Raw genomic sequence first — 19,117 nt, 5'->3', positions numbered from 1 at the left:
GTTGGGCCAGCCTACTGAGCTTCTCCAGAAAAGGACTGCCACAGCTGCCTTGAGTTGGCTCTGGGTCTCCGCAGTATGAGGACTCTTGTTGTGGGGTTTTGAACTATTTACAGGCACTCTCTTCCAATATATGTGTAATGTCAGTTTCACTTAAACGCATTTGAGTTTGCTTTCCCATAGGCATGACATTTTCAAATGTCCCGGTACATAGAACTAAGGTGCTTAAACTAGAGAATCAGCAGTAGAATTTCCAATTCACAACAGAATTTCCACTGCGCAGAATACGGTCTCATCAGCCTGGTACTACATCCGGTTGTCCCTCTTATCATTCAACTAAAGCGTCCTCCAGCTTTAAGTTCACAGCACTTCTTGTTTATAAAGCTGGTGGCTGCCGGTGACCCTCTGTTCCCTGTCCTTTCCATTTGTAGAGGCACTTCCTCCTTCTGTAAGCTCTCTCTTCTACTCTGTGCATTTCTTGGGCACTTTTGGTTGCCTCTCTGACTGTTTTGGTCTCCCTTTTTGGCTTTTTTGCCCATTCCTCAAATTATCATTTGATTGTTTATTTTTACTTGCTTTGTTTTATTTTGTTTTGTTTTCCTTTCAGGATTTTGTTCTCAGCTTCTTCTTTTCTTATCTACATGTCCTCTCTGGACCATTTCTACAGCTTCAATCTCTATTGCTAATCCTTATGCCATATCTTCCCAGGACCTTAGCCTGTGCCTCCAGCCTATTTAAAAATTTCCTCTATCTCCTAAGCAACATACGTTTGATATATACATTTGAAATAAGATCCATTTGATTATTACTTCCTACTTATGTGACCCATAAGCACCACCCTCAAGACCTAAATGCCATTTTCTGCCCCAAATCATCTCCTCCTTTTCCCCCTGTATCAGGGAATAACACAATCCTTTTCTACACTCAGAACACCTCATCGCCCTCCATCTGCAGTTGGTCATTGAGAACTGTCAGTTCTGCAGTTTCCATACCTCTCCTTCACCACTCCTACCCCTCTAGTCCAGGCTGCTGCCATCTCTTTCTTTCTTTCTCTTTTTTTTTTTTTAATTTTATTTATTTTTTGGCTGTGGTGAGTCTTCACTGCTGTGCGCAGGCTTTCTCTAGTTGTGGTGAGCGGGGGGCTACTCTTCGTTGTGGTGAGTGGGCTTCTTATTGTGGTGGCTTCTTTTGTTGTGGAGCACGAACTCTAGACACATGGGCTTCAGTAGTTGTGGCACGTGAGCTCAGTAGTTGTGGCTCGTGGACTCTAGAGCGCAGGCTCAGTAGTTGTAGTGCACAGGCTTAGTTGCTCCCCAGCATGTGGGATCTCCCCGGACCAGGGACTGAACCTGTGTCCCCTGCATTGGCAGGCAGATTGTTAACCATTGTGCCACCAGGGAAGTCCCATGCTCTCTCTTTCTATAATGGCCATTTTGGGGGGTGTGTTCCAATCCCTGACTCTGCCATATTAATGGTTGTCAGTAAGTGGTCCCCAGACCAGTTTCATCAACATCACATGGGAGCTTGTTTGAAATGCAAATCCTCCAGAGCTTAAACATCATAAACTCTGGGGGTGGGCCTAGATCTCTGTGCTTTAACAAGCCCTCCAGGTAGCTTTGGTGTTCACTGAAGTGTGAGAACCTCTCACTAACCTCATTGTCCAACTCACTTCACGTTCATCCTACTGAACTATTGTCAGTTACCCACCATGCCAGCCTCTCTACATCCACAGGGCCTTTGTACATGCTGCTTCCTCCTCCTCTTCCCCTGGCTGACTCCTTCCCATCCTTCAGGCTCTAGTGAGGTGCCATTTCCCCTGGAGAGCCTCCCCCAATACCCAGGGCTCAAGTAGGGGCTTGTCCTAAGTGTCCCACAGTGTTCTGCAGCAACATATACTTTTCATTGACCTCCATTATCATAATTGCTTGTTACTTGCCTGTCATATCCTCTAGAAACTGCCGGAAGATTTGGATCATGTTTATTCTATTCACTAAAGCTTTCCCAGCAACTAGGATTATTCCAGGCACATAGTAGGTGATCCACACAAAAAAAGTTTTGGGCAAATGATTCTGGTTTGAGGCCTTTTTCACTCTGGGTTCATGTTGCCCTACAGCTACACGTTGAAACTACTCCAGATTGGCAGTCTTTTCTAATTCCCCAAACCTGCTTTTTACCCTGTATTCCAGGCCTCTGCCATATCAGCTAACGCATCTGAGCTGGTGACTATGATGTTATCCTTGATCCTTCCTTCTCACCCGCTCCTCCTCCCAACCAGATTAAGACAGTCAGTAGGCCTCTTGAGAAAAAATTATGCGGAAGTCTGTTATTAATTATAGAGAAGCCTAACAATTCAGTCTGGCAGAAAACTCTTCAAGTCAGCTACTCTCCTCCATTCTTTGCCAAGACTACTCAAGGTGGGCATGGCTTCGTTTTGTTGCCTTTGTTCTTTTCTGGTCCCAACTAATTGCTTGGGAGTGCCACTGTTATTTCTTCACTTCTGATAGGAACCTTCTTTACTGATATGTAAAATTTAGGTAATGGCGGAATTTACTTGTGTTGCTGTCCTGTGGTTCCTTTTCCCTTTCTCTCTCTCTCTCTCTTTCCAAATCAGCAAATTCCCACCCCCCAACTTTTCTAAATAAATTCTTAGGTAGAACATTTTATAAAATAGATAAAGCTGTTTTTTTTTAATAAGGATACATTTATTTTTCAATGTGTAGCTTTAACTTATTAAAAGTCAAAGTATTCCTTAAAAAATTAAAATTACCATATGATCCTGCAATCCCACTTCAGGATATATATCCCAAAGAACTGAAGCAGTCTTGAAGAAATACTTCAATGTATCTCCATGTTCAAAGTAGTGCTCTTCACTATAGACAAGAGGTAAAAGCAACCCAGATGTCCTTCAACAGACAAATGGATAACAAAATGTTTATGTATGTGTACATACAAATGTATATACATATAACGGAATATTATTCAGCCTTAAGAAGGAAGGAAATTCTAACACATGCTATAGCATGAGTAAACCTTGAGGACATTATGTTAAGTGAAATAGGCCAGTCACAAGAAGGAAAATTCTGTATAATTCCACTTTTATGAGGTATCTAGAGTAGTCAGACTCATAGAAACAGAAAGAACAGTGGCTGCTAGAGGATGGAGGTGTCGTTTAATGGAAATAGAGTTTCAGTTGCAAAACGAAAAAGTTCTGGAGGTTGCTTGCACAACAATGAGAATATATTTAACACAACTGAATTGTACACTTAGAAATGGTTAAAGTGGGCTTCGCTGGTGGTGCAGTGGTTGAGAGTCCGCCTGCCGATGCAGGGTACACGGGTTTGTGCCCCGGTCCAGGAAGATCCCACATGCCGCGGAGCGGCTGGGCCCGTGAGCCATGGCTGCTGGGCCTGCGTGTCCGGAGCCTGTGCTCCGCAACGGGAGAGGCCACAACAGTGAGAGGCCCGCGTACCGGAAAAAAAAAAAAAAGGTTAAATTGGTAAATTTTATCTTATAGGTATTTTGCCACTATTTTCTTAAAAAGTAAATGTACAAGAAAAAAAAGTCAATGTATGAGAATGAGTTTGAGGATCACAAATATTTGAAATTTGGGGTCATGGGTGGCCATTCATTTTTAACATTCAATGTGTGTTCTGGTTTGGTTGTATAGTATTTTTTTAAAAAGTCCTGTAGCCTGGAGACTTTTTCCTCGATCCCCCGGCTCCCCACCTTTTTAAAAAAACAGCTTGCCATATAATCCCAGGCTATTCGCCTTTTAAAGATCTCAGGAATTGCATGGAATCTGTAGATTACCTTGGATAGTATAGTCATTTTGACAACATTGATTCTTCCAATCCAACAGCATGCTATATCTTTCCATCTGTTTGTGTCATCTTTGATTTCTTTCATCAGCATCTTATAGTTTTTGGAGTACAGGTCTTTCACCTCCTAAGGTAGGTTTATTCCTAGGTATTTTATTCTTTTTGATGCGGTGGTAAATGGGGTTGTTTCCTTAATTTCTGTTTCTGATCTTTCGTTGTTAGTGTATAGAAGTGCAACAGACTTCTGTGTATTAATTTTGTATCCTGCAACTTTACTGAATTCATTGATGAGCGCTATTAGTTTTCTGGTAGCATCTTTACTACCTGAGGCAATCCCTTTACTATTCAATGCAATTCCTATCAAATTACCAATGGCATTTTCACAGAACTAGAACAAAAAAATTTAAAAATTTGTGTAGAAACACAGAAGACCCCAAATAGCCAAAGCAATCTTGAGAAAGAAAAATGGAGCTGGAGGAATCAGGCTCCCTGACTTCATACTATACTACAAAGCTACAGTATTCAACAGTATGGGACTGGCACAAAAACAGAAATATAGATCAGTGGAACAGGATAGAAAGCCCAGAAATAAATGCGTGCACCTATGGTCAATTAATCTGCGACAAAGGAGGCAAGAATATATTATGGAGAAAAGATTGTCTGTTCAATAAGTGGTGCTGGGAAGACTGGACAGCTACATGTAAATGAATGAAATTAGAACATTCTCTAACACCATGCACAAAAATAAGCTCAAAATGGATTAAAGATCTAAATGTAAGACCTGATATTATAAAACTCCTAGAGGAAAATATAGGCAGAACACTCTTTGACATAAATTGCAGCAATATCTTTTTGGATCCTTCTCCTGTAGTAATGGAAATAAAAACAAAAGTAAACAAATGAGACCTAATTAAACTTAAAAGCTTTTGCACAGCAAAGGAAACCATAAAGAAAATGAAAAGACAACCCACAGAATGGGAGAAAATATTTGCAAATGATGTCACCGACAAGGGATTAATTTCCAAAATATACAAACAGCTCATGCAGCTCAATATCAAAAACAAAAACAAAACCCAATCAAAAAATGGGCAGAATATCTAAGTAGACATTTCTCCAAAGAAGACATACAGATGGCCAAAAAGCACATGTAAATATGCTCAACATCGCTAATTATTAGAGAAATGCAAATCAAAACTACAATGAGGTATTACCTCACACCAGTCAGAATGGCCATCATCAAAAAGTCTACAAACAATAAATGCTGGAAAGGGTGTGGAGAAAAGGGAACCCCCTATATTGTTGGTGGGAATGTAAATTGGTATAGCCACTATGGAGAACTGTATGGAGGTTCCTTAAAAAAGTAAAAATAGAGCTACCATACGACCCAGCAATCCCACTCCTGGGCATATATCCAGAGAAAACCATAATTCAAAAAGAGTCATGCACCCCAATGTTCACTGCAGCACTATTTACAATAGCCAGGACATGGACGCAACCGAAATTTCCATCAACAGAGGAATGGGTAAAGAAGATGTGGTACATATATACAATGGAATATTACTCAGCCATAAAAAAGAATGAAATAATGCCATTTGCCACAACATGGATGGATCTAGAGATTGTCATACTGAGTGAAGTAAGTCAGACAGAGAAAGACAAATATCATATGATATCACTTATATGTGGAATCTACAAAAAGTGTACAAATGAACTTATCTACTAAACAGATATAGGGTTACAGATGTGGAAAACAAACTTATGGTTACCAGGCGGTAATTAGGGGGGGGAATAAATTGGAAGACTGAGATTGACATATGCACACTGCTATATATAAAATAGATAACTAGTAAGGTCCTACTGTATAGCACAGGGAACTCTACTCAATACTCTGTAATGGCCTATATGGGAAAAGAATCTTAAAAAGAATAGATATATGTATATGTAAAAAAACATCTCAGGAGAATACTAAATTAAATTGGAAACATAAGTTCAGCCTTTGCTGATGTGTTAAAATTTGTTCTGTATCACATTGGAATTTTTTTTTGGTCAATTATTTTTAACACTAATTAAATGTTTCTAAAAAAAATGGGAGGCAAGTGTTTTGTATCTCTTGCAAAAACTCCATAAAACCTTAAAGTTTTGGTGAACCATGCTTTGAACACCACTGCTCTAATAGACTACACTAGTTTCCTACTTGGTTTCCACCTCTCTCCATCAGTTCTCCACACCTCTGCTAGACTCACCTTTCTAAAACAGAGAACTGACTTTGACATTTCTGTTCAAACATCCTCAGCATAACTTTATCTCTGTAGTGTGGTGCTCAGCCCCAGTTGTACCAGGTTAGCACTGAGAATTGTCACTTCAGGACCTTCCCCAGGTCAAATAATTCAAATCTCTTAGGATGGGGTCTGAGTATATCTCAGATGCTCCTCTAGTGTAAGGTGCAGCCAGAATTGAGAAGAACTGACTTAGAGGAAATTGTACACACTCCTTAACATGCCTCACAAGACCCTCAGGATTTCATCTTCCCCCAGTTGTGCTTAACTTCAACATGGCCCTGCATACCTTGGATCAAATGAGATTCCCTGGGTACATGCTCTAACCCCTTCCTCCTGCTTGGGTTGCTTCCTCTGACTCTAGCCTTTTCCATTGTATCCACTGACAGATTGACATTACACCTTGGAAACACAGTTCAAGTATCACCAATTTCATGTTGGTTCTTCCCTTCCTTTAACGCCTCCTTCTCTCTGTCTTCTGATCGATGAATAAACTCTACTGTAATCATAGCATTTTCTTTTCATCTCTGCCTCACCAGCTGTCTGACTTATTATTGATGTGTATCCCCTGGATAAGTTTCCTTACTCGAATGAATGAATGAACAAATAAATGAATAAAGAGAACATCTATCACATTCCTAAGAATTCTGATCATTCTACCTCTATTTACCAATTTATATCCTGTAGTGCTTTTAGACATTAATTATCTATAATTTGCATCTCATTGGACTCAAATCCAGAGTCCTCTATAAATCCCAAGCTCATCTCACCAATCCCTTTTTTACTTGGAGCTATTCTCTGGGTTTAGGTGGAGACAGTGTAGCTAAAAGGTCAGATAATCTGAGCTCATGACTGTGTACTCTGTAGAGATTTTGAGGCTGGTGTCAGACTCTAATTAGAAACTTGAGGCCTTTATACCTTGTCTGTTGTCCTGTATTTCTACAGATTCCTTGTCATCAAACTACTGTCCCTCTAGAAGTTTAAGCATCTGAGTTCTTATTAAGGCTTCATGATTTGATTTTCCTGCCATTCCTCTTCCCCCCAGATTTTAACATTTGGAATATTGCAGAGCCAACACAAAAGACGGGATTGCAGCCAAGAGATTATAAACAGGCCCAGTTAGTATAGCTCAGTCAGAGAGGGAAAGATGAAAACCAGTGTCTAAATACCTTACCCATACCACGTAAAACACAACCCATGGCAGTCTGGAAAATGAGTAGAGAATGGCATATTATTCAAATACATTAATGTGAAATTCCTGACACGGTGGTACTCCAGCACCTCCAGTATTTCTGCTTCAGGAGTCTTAATGCAATTCGTGGTGAATGCTGTGTTTGTTGTGTCACTGCGTTGGTAATAGAAATGACAATGTGACTTTGTCCCCACTCTCATGCTTTGCACGTCAATTTTATCTCAGTTGAAACTTTCCCTTTGATTATTCAGTGGCCCTGACTGTGCAAACTCAGTGTCGTGCACATTTCATGAGGTATGAAGCTGGGGAGAGGCAAGTGGCTTTCAGATGCCTGCACACTTTTCCCAGTGCTGTGTCCTATGGGTTATTTTCTCCTTCATAATGATGATATTGGAAATAAACTTTAAATTAGACGTTAATGGAATGGTTATTGAGCTGCACATTGTGTATCTTTGTACCTATTAACATCACAATCAACAGAACATTCCAGAGTACCCTGCAATTATAATTGATTCAGCAAGGCAATGATTTCCAACTGGCTGAGGAGCTCCTTTATGATGTGATAAAAATCCATTATGGGCAAGAGGCATGAGAATGTCAACTAGTGACTCAGACTCCTCCCCATGATGCCCATTTAAAGCAGGTAGCTTGAGACTATGTGACTGACCCTGTTTCTTTATAAGTACCCCCATGATGTCTGGCATCTGTGTGGAGAGTAACGGCAGGCACACCTGTGAAGACTGAGCCTCAGGATGGAAACCCCACTGACCCTCTTCTCTCCTCTCCAGCCATATGCCACATAGAAACCTTGGTTTGAGGCAAACAATGGGATAGATGTGTTAACTGAAAGAGCTTCTATTATAAATCATTTCTTTTGATTTTGGTACAGATTTATGGGAGCTGTTTGAGAAACAGTTTAGAGCCTGATTCAAAATTGAATGTTCTGTCTTTTAGACACATGGAAGTTCCTTTCAATTTGGCTTTTGTAAAGATACTTGGTTCATTCCTGGACTTCACTAGTTCTAACAAGATTTTAACAATTCCCAGGGTGGCAGCGGTGGGGACATGGAGATAAAGAAGGGAGAAGACCATGGAAAATTTTGTTGGATCTTTTAAGGCAGAAACAAGAAGCAATTAACCTCATCCAGAGGGAAAAATAGACTATAATTTAGCTTGTGTTGATGTTGTCTTATGGAGAGTGAAACAGGGTCATGAGTGGCGAGACAGTAGTTAAGGAAAGAGTGTGGATTTTGGAGTAATGAAGACTTAGATTCACATCTTAATTATTCCAATTAATAGCAGGTATGTGATCATAGGAGTTTGGTCATGTCATTCTGAGTTTGTTTCCTCATTTGTAAAATAGTGTCTTTCTGGTTAGGATTGCCATGCAGCTTAGATAACATGGATAAAGACTAAGTGTGTAGCGAGTGTAAAATCAATGGTATATGCTCTTATTCTGCACTGTTATTGTTGAGGAGAGGTTATTAAAATTAAAGTAGGTTATCTGTATCTGGATGCAGGGGAGTGTGTGGGTAGGACTTAGAAACTTAGTTCATAAAGGGAAAGTGTCCAAGATGGGAGGCTAATGCTGGAGAGATGTCAGATCCAAGTAGGGAGCAAATGTATGCCTTGGCATCTGAGGATTCAACTCCAAGCGCAAAGGAGGCAAAGACTGAGAGGAGCGAGGTGGCTGAGCGGTAGATGAGTCCTGACACATTTCACGGTCATCGTTCTCCTCCCTAGTGCTGCTTTGAAAAGCCCCAGATCCCATGCCTGAGGGTGTTTCAGGTGATGAAACCCAGTTCTGTGACATATGCAGAGCTGCTGACCTGCTAAATGGTATCCAGTAAAGACCAGTTATTTTCTCAGTCTTTTCTATGAAATGCAAAAGGAATTGTGCTGCTTGCCATCCTATGAAAGTTTTATTGGGCTGCAGCTAAGGATGGGGCAAACCTTGATCAGGAAGGAGACATGCAGAAGTGGAGTGGGCACTCATTGGATCACAAGGACTCAAGCCCGGAGTACTCATTCATCAACTCATGTAAATGACTTTGCCTCCTGAGCCTTAGTTTCTTCATATTTAAGTAGGGGACAGTAATGCCCATATGCCTAGTGTATGGATGTCACGAAGCTCAAAGTTAGAGATAATGGATGATAAAGCACATTGTAAACTGTAAACAATCATGTGAGGATGTGAGGAATTTTTAATGTGCCCAAACACCTCTTGTAGCTGTGATATCCATCTAAAACTCAACAGCCTCATCATATTGATGTATTGATTTGTTTCTTTTTGCAAATATATGGCCACTAAGGTACAGAATAAGAAGACACCAGTAATTCAACATATTCAAACAGATATTTGTATTCACTGTGTCTATATTAGCTTAATAAGTAACTTCATTAGTGGTATGTTCTTGGAAATGAGCGTTGCCAACAAGCTTTTCATTAGAGAAAATAAAAAATGAAATTCTTTGAATGATACTGATATGACATTTTTGTATTATTTGCTTCACTCTGCAAGTTGGTATCTCAATCAGTATAATTCATTCATTTATTCTGTCATCTCACTTTTTAAGTGTTTTTATGTGCTGACATTCCTCTTTTATATTTATACTCACTTATAAATAATGTCTTTTCTGTTGACAACTTCTAAGTTAATTTCTTTAGATTCAACCTCCCCCTTAAATTCCAGACTCATACATCCAACTGCCTACAATGCATTCCCACTTGAATGTCTAATAGCCACTTCAAATTCAACTCCCCCAAGACTGAACTTTTAATTTGCTACCATCCCCTACAAAAGTGTTCCTCCTATTGTGTTTCAACAAATAGCTACTCCAGTTTTCCAACTGCTCTGACCCCAAACTTGGGGGTCACCCTTGATTTCTTCCTTTTGTCACACTCTGCATGAATTCATCAGCAAATACTATTGGCTCTAGTTTCATAATATATCCAATCTGGCTACTTCCCACTATCTCCACTGTTTCTACACTAATTTCTTGTTCAGGTTAGGATAATTCTTCCAAACTGATCTCTCTGCTTCTGCTGTTTTCACATTTCCCCACTCCTGCAGACACAGACCATTCTTACCACAGCAGCCAGAGTGAGCTCTATGATACAATACAGATCATGCCACGTTTTTGCTACAATCCTTCTAATGACATTCCATTTCACTCAGGGTATAAGGTGATATATGATCTGCCCTATTTCCTACTTCCCACCTTATCTCCTAATATTCTTCCCCTTGCTTACTTTGCTCTTGCCTCAGTGGCCTTCCTGCTATTGATCAAACATGCCAGTCATATTGGGTACATAAGGAGGAACAGAGGAGGGCCTTCCAGAAGGAGAGGACAGCCTCTTCAAAGTCAGAGTTCTTAAAGAACTTGGCATAATTGGAATTTCAGTGCCTCTGGAGGTAAGGCTTTACAAAAGATACAGGCTCAGCCAGGTAATGAATAGTCTGGTTTGCCATGTCCGAGAGGTTCGACCTTATCCCAACAGGTAATGAGTAGCCAGTAAAGAGTTTTAAGCAGAAGTGTGACATAATCAGATTTGCATTTTAGGAAATTACAGTGGAAGATGTATTGAAGCAGGGTGACGCGTTGGGAGGACATGGCAATGGCACAGGCCAGGGAAGTTAAAGGCCCTATCTATGGATGGGACGTTGGAAATAGAAGAAGATGATCAAAAGTATTTTAGGAAGTAGAACATGACCCACTATAGACATTAAATAACCATTGGTCAAAATCAACAGAATAAAAGTTTGTCACCATCTAGTTTTTAGAGTAGGTATCAGTGGGAAAAATTCAGATCATTGAGGCAAAAAAACTACTTAGAAACCAGTTTAGAAACCTTAAATTAGCCAATAAAAACACAGACTTATAAAGGACCAAATCACGTCTTTTGATGCAGTATTCTCTGGTTAGACTCTATAGTATATTTAATTGTGAATTTCAAGACATCTCATTTGATTGCCCCTCTAGGAGGAACTGAGTCAAGTGATATACGACTTCTTATTGGTTTGCTTATTTTATTAGACACTTTTTTCATTTCTGGAACTTGTTCCCAGATGTATTATTTTCCATTTCAGACATCATAAATATGTACATAAATATTTTAAAAGTTTCTTTTTATTCAGGTTGAATATGTGCCATATAATGGATATTAGCTCTAACTGAAAAGTACCTAAAGTAATAAACTAATAAACTGCTCTGAGCTTTAAGCTTAAATTACCCCAAATAGCATCAGGAATAGAGTGTGTTCAAATTGACAGGGACCCTAGTGATCATCTACAGCAACCTCCACCTCAACCTCACCCCACTGTCCCTAATTCATTTTAAGAAAAGAAATTAAATGGCAAAAGGACTTGCCAACCTTATACCTTTGGTGGCCAAAACATTTGGAATATGCAAATAATGTATTCTGAGACCATATTACAGCAAAGGAGTCACACACAAAAGAAAATGACTTTGCTGTGCATTAGAAGCTCCAGAGAGCATGCCAACAATACAGGTTCTTCTTGAAGAGACTGTGATTCAGCAGAAACCTTCACTTTTTAAAAATACCTCCCCACCATGATACTAATATAGACGGTCTATGTACCACAGTTTGGGAGTGACTTAAATGAAACAAATTATGCAGGCACAAGCAATGAGCTTGCCAAAACACATGGACTACATGTAGACTATAGTATTTACCAGATCTTAGGCTGACAGATACACTTTTTAAAAAGTTCTTCTCTACTAACATCTGTTTTCATGAAAAATACACACAGACCATCATGGAATCCTTCATGGCTGGTGCCAACATAACATGAAAATTGCAAATCCAACCATCCCTTTCCAGCAATTTGAGTATCAAGCTCTCCTAATTTTGATGTATTTCACATGTGTCATTCCTTAAGAGAGTCTGAGATAAGCATAAACATTAAATGATGTCTGTGTCCTCAGTGAACATCTGTCTTAGGAAAACAGATGTGATCAGTCCATTGGGGGAGGCAGAGGCTGATCAGTGTTCCACCTAGAACTCTTGGTTTCCCAGAGTCTAAAATAATGTGGTCAATCTATGCCTTCGGAAATGCTTTACTTAAGGTCTGAGAGTGAGAGATGGCGCATTATGTACCCTGAACTAGATCTATAGCTGCTGGTGTGACTAAGATAATTCAGACCCTCCATAAATATTGCCAGTAAAACCAAAAAGTAAAAAAAAAAAGTTTTCTGGAAAATAATGTATGCTACAGATCTGAGGGGGATGTACTCTCTTACCCTTGCATAGACATATACAAACTTCAATTGGGTTATTATTTTTAAAAATCACATAGGACTGAAACAGACTTTAGGAATCATGTCATCCAGTAATTTTTATAAAGAAAATTTGCTGCATAATCCTTTTTTCAAGCTAAGTTTATACAGAGTTCCCAAATATAAAAAGATAAAGTCAGAGTTGCTCTGAATGAAGCTAGGACATAGGGAAATGCTTGGTCTGATCTTTGCAGCCTGCCGACTGGCAGACCTGATACCCTACATCAGAGCCCCAGGGTGTCACAGGAAAGCACTGTTTGAATCAATGTCTTTATTTTTCAGAGCAGTGACTATGACCAAAGAAGTTAAGAGATTTGCCTGTAGCAGGGAAGGGATAATGCCTTAAAATCGAACTTAGCGCCCAGGTACCAGCACTCTCCCCCAGAGGCCAAGTTGCCCTTCAACCTTTGATAGAGTCACAAGACTACAGATGATGATCAGGAAGGAGACATGCAGAAGTGGAGTGGGCACTCATTGGATTACAAGGATTCAAAGCCCAGAGTACTCATTCATCAACTCATGTAAATGACTTTTTTTTTTTTCAAACATGGGTTTGAACTGTGGTTGGTCCACGTATATGTGGATATTTTTCAATAGTAAATACTTTATGGTACTACATGGTCCATGGTCCATGGTTGATTGAATCTTGGGGTGTGGAGGAATCTGAGATAAGGAAGGCTGACTATAAGTTATACGTAAATTCAAGGGTCCACTGTATAAATTCATAGTGGACGGCCTCTTTGTACTCACGGGAAAGACTGACTAAGAGCTGCTATTTTCAATGTAGGTTTTTTTGGGAAAACTGGTCTAAAGCAAGGAGAGATAGGGGGTGCTACCTCCTCCAAGGAAGATCCAGGGCTGAGCACAGGAAGTATTTTTGGAGGAAGTGGAGGCCATGAGCTCCATTTGCATATCTTGAAGCTCCCTGGGTAGAGTTGATGGTTCTAGAAAAGGAGTGAGCTCTGAAAAAGGGAAAAGCAATGAACACCTGGCAATCAGTGCAATTCAACAACAAAGGGTATGAAACTTAACAATCAGCTCTTGCTTTTGGCAGGCCCATCAATATGCCAACTCTTCAAATGAATTTTTATTGATTTTAACCATTGCATATTGATTATATATGGGGAAGTTGGAGAGTTTTCTCTGGTAGTTTTTAGATATGTGGGACTGACTATGAGAATTACTTTAAATAAAGACCCATCAAATGTAAATTGGTGCAGTCCCTGTGGAAAACAGTATGGAGGTTTCTCAAAAACTAAAAATAGAACTACCATATGACTCAGCAGTTCCACTCCTGGTTATATATCCGAAAGAAACTAATTCAAAAAGACACATGTACCCCAATGTTCATAGCAGCATTACTTACAATTGCCAAGATATGGAAGCAATCTAAGTGTCCATTAATGGATGAATGGATAAAGACAATGTGGTAGATATATACAATGGAATATTACTCAGCCATAAAAAATAATGAAATTTTGGCATTTGCAGCATCATGGATGGACTTGGAAGGCACTATGCTAAGTGAAATAAGACAAAGACAAATACTGAATGATATCACTTATATGTGGAATCTAAAAAATACAACAAACTAGTGAATATAATAAAAAAAGAAGCAGACTCACAGATATAGAGAACAAACTACTTGTTACCAGTGGGGAGAGGGAAGGAGGGAGGAGCAATATAGGGGTAGAGGATTGAGAGGTACAAGCTATTATAAAATAAGCTACAAGGATATATTGTACAAAACAATAAATAAAGCCAATATTTTATAATAACCGTAAGTGGAATATAAAACTTAAAATAGAATAAAAATAAAAGATTAAAATAAATAAAGACCCATCAGAAGGTGATTCATGAGATATCATCCTCTTCTCCATTCTAGACTGTACCATTTTTTTATGCTTCCTAGGCAAAATTTTGAAGTAATTTACTTTTGGTCACTAATCTTATGTTCTTTGTTTTTTAGTGGCTCATGCAACATCATAGAAATTTTGAAATAAAGTTAATAGAATTGCCTTTTCTTTCATTCAAATAAAGACTAGGAAATCTCCCTGTTTTGGGGGAAAAGAGTGTGCTAGTCCTCTCCAAAATTGTAAGTGCAGTATGATTTTAACTCTATTTTTAAAAGTAATTAAAGTATTAGATGAAAGTAGGGTGGTTGAGGGCATGGGCATTGGAATCAGACTTCTGGGTTTGAATACTATTTTTACCAGTTATAAGCTGTGTGACTCTGGGCAAGTTACTCAAGTACTCTGTGCCTTAATTTCAACTAAAGATGGGAGATAACAGTGCTTACTTCTCAATGTTGCTGTGAGGATTAAAAAAGCTAATGCATAAAGCTCTTGGTGAAGTGCCTAGCACATAGAAAATTCTCAATAAATATCAGCTATTATTATTTCCAAGTAATTGGACAATGGGTAATCTTTTTCTTTTAATTTTCCAAAACAAATCTTAATGTGATTATGCTATATGTTATGTTATGACAGAAACTAAAATTATAAATATAAAACAGAAAAGTATCCCTTTTTGAAAATCGAAAATTTTAAAAATTTGAAGAGCTCCTCCTTTTCTTAAATCCAATGTCAACCAAACTGATGTTCTGTTTGAATGGCATAGTGTGTTCATGAAGGGGAGAAAAGAGGGAGGGACAAAAGGACAGATAAAATTGTTCCACCCACTCTTCTTGAAAAATCCATTCTCCTTTCTATCCTCTCAACTGACTGTCACTATGACCTTCTAGCACCAAACAAGAGAGAGGGAAGAGGAATAAGAGGAAGAATGAAAGTGGTTAGATGTAGTTTCTCTGTGAAACCTTTCCAAATCTCAATGGGATAACATTTTAATCTCATGCCAACCCTTCCCTCTCACTGTCACTCTTTTGGGCCAGTCATTTTTAGTGTGTTGATATACGAACAGATCTGATTCGATCTCACCTCTTTGTAGATTTAGGTAAGAAGATCATTAGAAAGATTCCGAGCTCAAAATGAACAATTTAAAATGTTATGACTGTCTTCAGGCCTCTTGCTTTAGAGAATGGCAGAATGGAGTTCTGGGTGCAAGCTTTTACTTGCCACTTCAGTCAATTAACTAGCAAGTACTTACTGAATGCCTACTCTGGTCTCATGTAATAACGTTCCGACCTGACCTGGTCATGCCCTTCTGGATAGCCTCACACAGTCCCTTTTCAGATGTGAATGGATCCTGGCTGGGCTCAGCTGCAAAAGCCATGCCTGAGCCCCTGGGATGTTTGGGCCATCTCTCAGCCACTGCAGTTGTCCGTGGGGATAAGAGGTGGGGATGGTCTGTGGGATGCAGAGGCTATATCCATTTGGATCAGCACAGGCTTCTGAGTTTGAATGTGGGCTCAGGTAGGGCCAAGTATGCTAGCAAAATTGAGTAATTTTTAGTGCTTCTGTCAGAAATCTGGGGTCTGGAAACCTGCTCACCTGATTAGATGGCTTGGAAGGTGAAAGCTGAGCTGTTGAAGTGCTAGAGTAAATATCTGTTACATTTGTTTCATAATGAGCTTATATTTTAAATAATTTTCTTTTTGGATAAACTTACCTTTCTTTCTACTAAAGTACCTTTTTTGTTCTTCCTGCTGGAGATGGTTAAAAAAAAAAACCAATCTTATAAGTATTATGTTTGATTTGAGCCCAAGGGGGAATCACTTTATACACATAGACTCTGTTTGGTCAATTAATAGTTGTGTGACCTGAACAGTTATTAGCTGTTGAGCACTTTCTATGTGCCCAGGCCCTGTGCTACATGTTTTATACCCATTATCTCATAAATTTCTCATGACGGTCCTTTGCATAGATCCCATGTTTTCTCTATGAGGAGTCTGAGGCTTAGAGGAGTGCAGTAAATACCTAAGGTCCTCTAAGTAGAGTGATGATGCTGTGTAGCTGAGCCTCAGTGTCTTCAGATGTGAAATGAAAGTCGTGATAGCTTCCTCCCAGGGTGCTTGTCATGAATAAATGAAGATGTATACACACACACACACACACACACAAAGATATATAGATATGTAAAATAAAATTATAAATTCTAAAATTAAAAATTACATATATACACACACACACTTATGTTTGGGTATGTTTCTGGTACATAATAAACATTTAATAACATTATTTTAACAAGGATCCCTTTCTACAGAAACCAATTTGCTTCCATGGAGGAATACGTGGTGAGAAGTAAATGAAGAAGCTTTCATTTGAGGTTTTCTAACATACTCAATGGACAGAGTTCTGGTTACTTTCTGCCATCTCCCTGCTCAAAGTTTCCTGAAAATCATTTATGTATCCCATTAGTTAAATGAATTATTCACTGATAAGGATCTTTTGCTTTTACCTCAGGTGATGGTGACAGGGCTTTTAACCTCTCATTCAACTTCTAGTTGGAATGAGAACCTTTTCTATCTGGGTGCCCTTCCCTGCTGTGCTATGTGCTCCTCAAAGGCAGGGACTGAATCTGGTTGAGAATACTTTCCTGCCTGTGCAGATGCTCTGTTACCTGCCATCTCCTAGTGGGCTAGGCATAGTCCCTGGACACCTCCCACAGAGAGGTCACTGGAAAATATAGTCAACCCACCAAATTCTGTTTATTGAGGGAGAAAGATCCTTGTACCCCAGGGGTCCTTTTTCTACCCTCTATTTCCTAACACTTCCCAGGCCTTAGTTCAACCTGGGATAATTCATCTCTGCTGGAAAATTTATTAGGAGTTATCTGTCAAAATGGTTAAAGATTTTCCCTAGTAGATAGAAAGATATAGTACAAAACTCCAAGAAGTTAACACCCATATAGTATCAGTAGAGGGATAGATAAATAGACCAATGGAGCAGAATAGGGTGCAGATCATGCCCTTCATCCCATCTATGATGTTTATATGATAAATGTGGCATTTCAAATCAGTAAAGGAAGAAGAGACTATTTTATTATATCCATTTGGAAAAAAATAAAAAGAATATTCCTTTCGTATCATTGAAAACAAATTTCAAGTAGATTAAAATTCTAAACACAAAAAACTATACTGTCTTAGAAAAAGTATAGGAGAATAATTTTGAAATCATATTTGGCTATAAAAATTAAAAACTCTGACACAGGATATACATAAATACAGAAAATAAAATTCAATAACATTTTAGCAATGGTTATCTCTTGTGAAGGTAATGTAAAGGACATGTAGTCATATATAACTTGGGCTACTAGAAAAACATTGAAAAGAAAAATGTTTAGAGAAAATATATTTGTATCTATCTGAAAAAATATGGTAGGATTTTTAAACATTTTTACATGCTTCTAGAAACTCCTCCCCCCCATCCCTCATCTTCTGAGAAAGATTGTAACATGAGTCTGCCTTCAAAAATTGACTTTTAAAGACCCAGGATTTATTTTAGGCTGAAATAAACTGTTGACCAAAATAGTACATCCTTAGACTCCTTGTCTGACCTATAGCCACAATCATTATCTTTTTTTCTGTCCAATGACATATCACAACATTCTTTTTTGATTTGGATCTCTGCAGGTCTTTGCAGCCAGAAATTGTTTACAACTCCTGTTTAGGAGAGGAGAAAGTCAGGGTTGGAAAAAAAAGTTAGAATTCATCTAGTCAGATCCCCATTCCACACTTGAATTCCCTTCACAAAATCCCCTCTTGCTCCATTAATGTGCCCATGCCAGCTACTCCAGTCTGTGTGAATGAGGCAAAGAGCACAGAGCAAAGAAACAGCAGGAAGGAGAGCTGTGGCAATCCTCACACCCTAAAATCTCACTAAGTTTTATATGCCTCTCTACCACATAGAAAAGAAAAGTCAATTAAAGATTGCTTTATAAAAGGCCTTACTTTCTGAATGGGACTTCTGTAAGTAATAAACTTACACACATGTTGGAACATTTATGAGAATGAATCATTCCTAAATTATCAGCTCATATTATCACATAAATGATCACTCTTGCTTTCTCTTCCAATAGTGCTATAATCTCTAATAAAGCAGTTTATACATGTTTTAAGCGAGACTACAGTACCCCAGAAAACTAACATTATATTGCTTTAATAATAAAAATGAAAAATTATTTCAGGCAACTTTCATCAGATGCCCAAATCTCTGGATCAAGTCCCATTTAGTCCACCCTACATCTGTATGGAAAACAAGTCAGACTGAACCCTAAATATAGTATTATAAGTGTCTCAGGCTTGGTATATTCAAAGACCCAGGTCAAATTGCTGCTTATGAAATCTGCTCCCAGTCTCTGACTCTCTCCTCTTCCTAATCCTAAAATCTTCTCCTATAAGAATTTGGGTCTCTAGAAGAGAAAATAAGTGGAAAATAACGATCCTACCTTTGATGCATGGTGGCCATGATATGGACAGTTAAAAAGAAGTTCTCTACTCTAGTGAAAAGGATGGTTAATGTAATAGTTTGGACTTAAGTGATGGAGATTGGCTCTGTGGAAAAAAAAAAAAAGAAATGAGCCTTAGGGGGGAAAACAGGCCTTCATAAATTTCATCATGCATCGTGTGGTACAAAA

This window comes from Neophocaena asiaeorientalis, unplaced genomic scaffold (genome assembly GCF_003031525.2).
Source record: "Neophocaena asiaeorientalis asiaeorientalis breed wild unplaced genomic scaffold, Neophocaena_asiaeorientalis_V1.1 scaffold188, whole genome shotgun sequence".
NCBI classification, from domain to species: Eukaryota; Metazoa; Chordata; class Mammalia; order Artiodactyla; family Phocoenidae; genus Neophocaena; species Neophocaena asiaeorientalis.
Note: the sequence above shows the minus strand (reverse complement) of the source record.